Below are 4,781 nucleotides of genomic sequence, written 5' to 3' on the forward strand. Positions count from 1 at the left end.
GACCACTCCATGCTTATGACACTGGAGGGAATATCCCTTTCACTTCCATCATAAGCCTATTCTATAAAAAGGGATGGAATGGGCTTCTCTCCCACAAATACCATATAGCCAATTACCACAAAACTCATCCACTTTTCTAAAAAAAACAGTGAAAGGGTGATTTTGCTGCTGTAAAAAATTTAGATCATATAGAATCTAATGCATGCTAATGCACTATATTCCATCCTAATATCCCTTCCCACTTATTTCTCCAGCCAAACACCAAGATATTCTTATCCTGCGGAATAAATCCGTGTCTTCTATATCACCCAGACCAACTTTTCCAGTTTTTTAGAATATGTCCTGTAATCAAATGCAGTCAAAGATATGTATAAAAAAGTTATACAACAACCATGTAACTTTTTTATACAAGATTTGTATGCTATCTTAATGTACTACTCTAAATCCTTGAATGCGTTTCTCAAACAAAATATTTGAACCCATGCCATAAAAAAAAAGACAAGAATGTCACGTTCACATGCCCTGTGGCAAATTACCATCCACAGGACAAGCCAAACTAGCCGTTGATTTTTGTGGGGGTAAAAGATTGCATGATCAAAAGAATACCAACGTGATTCACGAATGACACTTCCTCCAACCAGATTACATAACTACCCCTGACCTTCCTTATTTTTACGATGCCACCATGGTCCCAAACAACTAGTCCCCTTGTCGGTGAGAGGGATTGTCCCTGGGTGACAAATGGGTGTACAATCTTCTGCTTTTAGTTGTATTACTCTCGGGTACAAAATTAGTTAGTTTAAAGTGGCTAACGTGGACCATCATTGGCCGTACGCTCCGTGCGACCTTGGAGAGGAGTAGCGTCATCCGTCGCCACCCATCTCGAATTGGCGCGAATCTCCAGACAGATCCCGAATACGGTTCTTTTGATCGTTCGAAAATTTTGTACGGTGAGATATCGTCTATACAGAGTGTCAGGGTGTGCGAGCCAAACACCCAGCTTGGGTCGAACCTCCTCCGAAAAGAAATATGCGTCGGTTCTAAATTCTAATATAAAGTTTTCTTTTTTTTAAAAAAAAAAATGGGAGACTTAGAGCTCACATAGAAGTCGGTCAAGGCCCTGCCACGTTTACCTGAGGCCTGGTGTGGTGGCGGTGACACATGGTGCGTTTTGTGATTAATTCGCTGCCAGATGGATTATGCACAACGGACTACAGTGTGGTGGATGCTCACCGAAGAAAATGCGAGCCTAAAAGCGGGATGGAGGCACCTCCCGGGATCTCACCTCCCGAAGCTAGCATTAGCAAATTCTAAAGAGAGCAGCAGCAATATCATGCACCAAGGATAGGAAAAAAAAATTATAACATTAAAATTATTAGATTGGTGCCATATCATAATTTGTAGATTAAAATAAAATATTGGCTAGAACTATGATCCATCAAATCCATATTCTATTTTGGATCCTTCACTGTTTATATCTTGTACGTACATCCAAAATAAGTATTAAAAATCTAGGCTCATGAAAGGTAGGGATGTCTTTCATCATATTTATTTAAAATAAATGTAAAATTGAATCAAAACTTTTGCATGATCCTTTGATTAAAATAGATAATCGAACGAGTTTCAAATTGATAAAACCAGCTTTATTATTTAAGTTTGCAATTCTTTTATGCATGAACATTATAAAAAAAATAAGCAGAAACATACCCCAAAGATTTACTATTTTTCACGACTGCCCAATCATACATCATAGGTGCCCACTATAAATAAATAGGCGAGCTTTAATTTAAAACTCAAAATAAAATAAAATAAGCCAAGTTGCCAATGATTATTAATAATAGATTATCAGTTAAACTAAATATTAAAAAAATTTGTTCAAGAAATTGTCCAAATTTCTACTAATTACAATACTTCAGTCTCACGGAGAGATGCTTATTAACCTAGTTATAGCCATACTTTTCTTCTAGTTCACCTTCCAATAACTATAATATAAATATATAAATTAATATAATAGTTATAACTTGTTATAGCCATTGATGAAATATTTAATTATTATAGTATCCTAGATTTGATCCTGGACTTATACATATCTTGAATAGCTACAAATCATACATACACGTCTAGTGTCCATTGAGGCAGTAGGAAGCGGTGAAAGACCGCCTAAGGTTAAGAGCGGTGAGTACACTCCCACTAACCATTAAAGAATGGAAAAGACCACTCCCCATCCGGCCCCATCATTTTTTTTTCTTTTTCCAGTTCGAGGACCCTCTATAGACTCCGGAGCCTTTCCTTCCGGATTCGTGCACATCGACGCTCATCTCGCGCTTTCTCACGCCTTCTCAGATTTCCTCTCCTTCTCCCCCCACCCCACCTTCCCCCTCTCTCTTATACGGCTCTGAATAAATGCTCCGGATTTTCAAGGTACGCCAACGAAGATTTATGTGCCGCCTTTCCTTTTCTTCTGGGATTTGTTGTTGATGGAGATTCCAATGTTTCCGACCCTGCTTTTGATCGTTTCTCGAAATAGATTTTTTTTTATTTTGCAGGATTGTCAACTATTTCGCATCAAAAGCCGAATCGTTATTGGTTTTTTCTTTTATTCTGGGTTTGTTATTGGTTGTCTTTTAGATACTCCCTTTCAGTTTTTCTCCGAATGGATTGTAGTTTTTCTCGAATATTATGAAGAATTCTGTATCAAAATCCGATCTTTACTGTTCCATCCTCTTCTTTTTTCTGTTCTCTTTTCTTCATGTTTATAATGTTTTAGACACCTCCTTTTTGTTTTTCTTCCGGATGGATTGTCGTTTTTCTTGAATATTATGAAGAATTTTGTATCGAAATTCGATCTTGGTTTCTCTCTCCTCTGTTTTCAGTTGTTGGTGTGGTAGTATTCTTTTTGTTTTTTTTTTTTTGTTCTCTGGTTTTTTGTTTATGTTCTTGTTTCAGGAATTCTTCTGCAAGATTTCTGTGTACGGTGAGCATTTGGACAACCAATTCTGTCCTCTTGATCCTGCTCCACACCAGAACGAAAAGGTCCTTTTCCTGTCTATTTTTCCCCCGTAAAATTAGACAATTTTTATCCTTTTGCTCCTCCTCCGTGAAATTTTTGCTCTGCCATCTCTTTTTCAGTACATTGGCTGTTTTCTTTTTTCTTTTAAAATCTCTCTTTATTTTGTGTGGTAGTTCTCACTTCTCAGTTGAATGTGAGGCCTCTGAAATGGTTTCATTTTGTAAGGAAAAAAAAAAAGCAGCAGCTCTGGAAAGCTATGCTGCTTATGGAATTGGATCAGCTTTTCTATACTATAATATGGAAAACCCTGTTTGCCATCTGATCCCTTTGTGAAAAGTAGCCTCCAAGGCCATGATTTCTCTTCAGTCCTTGTCTCTCATGCCTCCTAAGGCCTGATTCCACTGCTCTAGATTCCTCTCTCTCCCTACCCCCCCCCTTCTGTTTTCCTATGCTCCAAATTTTTTTTTGTTTTTTTTTTCAAGCTTGCTTCTGAGGAGTTTAGGCTACTGGTACTCATTTATCTTTCCCATTTCCATCAAATTTGGTCTCTCCTTAGTGGCTTCCTCACTTGCTTTTCTTGCTTCCTCCTTAGTGATTCCTCTCTTTTTCTCCCCCTATCCTGATCTGATTTCTATCTGCAGGACTGGTTTTGAACCCACCTTAGAAGAGGAAAAGAAGTGGGGATGATGGAGGGGGACACCTTCTCAGGCCTTGACAATGGAACCCAAGCGGACAACAAGGTCCTCCAGGGCTTCAAGAAGAGCTTTGTCCAGGTCCAAAGCATCCTGGATCAGAACAGGCTGCTGATCAATGAGATCAACCAGAACCATGAGTCGAAGATCCCCGACAACCTCAGCCGGAATGTCGGCCTCATCCGTGAGCTCAACAACAACATCCGGCGAGTCGTCGACCTTTACGCCGATCTCTCCTTCTCCTTTACCAAATCCATGGAAGCGTCATCGGAGGGGGAGTCAGACGGGAAGCCCGGCCACAAGAGAACTAGGCCTGGCTAGAGAAGCATAACAAAAAGGCAACGCTTTTGCCCACGGCAGCATGGAACTTGATAGACTCGCGGAGACACAGAGAGAAGCCGTACTCTGCTCTTCTTCATAATAACAGGTGATTACTTGCCATGTTGTAATCCAGCGCAACTCTCATTGTCTTCTATCTCATTCATATGAAGCTCTCTGCCTACCTTATAGACTATGTTGTTTAAGTGTACCTCTGTTTCTGGTCTTATGAGCATAGCTTTGGTCATGGAATCAAGGTCTCTTTAGCTTAAAACTAGGAAAACCTTTTCATCATTTGTGTGAGATGGGTTGTCTGTAATAATGATTTAAGACAGCAGCAACAAAGCAACTATGGATAATTTTTTTTGTCTTCTAATCATCTGCCACAATGAGAAAAATGCTTTATAATTTCAAATGGGTGGGGATGAGGCTTTCGACCATTATTTTGTATGCTCTTTTGGATGTTAATGTATAAATTTGGAGGATATGAGACAGAATATTATAGGATCCGTAGATGTGTGTTTAATTCCATGTCAGTTATTTGTTGAAAAAAATTTCAATATTTATATAAAACTAAAAAATTTGAAAAATATTTTTTGATTAGATTTTTTTGATAAGATACTGTGTCGTGGACCGATATCTATAAACATTGATGCCTAAGATCATTTGGTTTCTGTGGAGCTCAATAATTGGGCATGTGGGGGCTCTGCTCCTTCCTCGTATAATGGATTGTAGGAGCTTGAAAGGGAATTTGGCATGCA

At 38.8% G+C, this 4,781-nt stretch overlaps 1 pseudogene across 3 annotated transcripts; it reads left to right on the top strand.

Annotated features, from left to right (window-relative positions):
• The first annotated feature begins 2,225 nt into the window (after window positions 1–2,225).
• LOC103712679 (protein ELF4-LIKE 3 pseudogene) lies at window positions 2,226–4,396 on the top strand (annotated as a pseudogene). Of its 3 annotated transcripts, XR_015967546.2 has the most exons (3): window positions 2,227–2,421; window positions 2,947–3,033; window positions 3,652–4,396. The product of XR_015967546.2 is annotated as a protein ELF4-LIKE 3 pseudogene, transcript variant X1 (transcript). The 3 variants fall into 3 exon arrangements; XR_015967547.2 differs by lacking the exon at window positions 2,947–3,033 and having other exon boundaries at window positions 2,226–2,421; XR_015967548.2 differs by lacking the exons at window positions 2,227–2,421; window positions 2,947–3,033 and adding an exon at window positions 3,111–3,519.
• Window positions 4,397–4,781: the final 385 nt, after the last annotated feature.

Source organism: Phoenix dactylifera, chromosome 7 (assembly GCF_051530095.1).
Source record: "Phoenix dactylifera cultivar Ajwa chromosome 7, Ajwa_hap1_PhDact_Kaust_v1.1, whole genome shotgun sequence".
Taxonomy (NCBI): domain Eukaryota; kingdom Viridiplantae; phylum Streptophyta; class Magnoliopsida; order Arecales; family Arecaceae; genus Phoenix; species Phoenix dactylifera.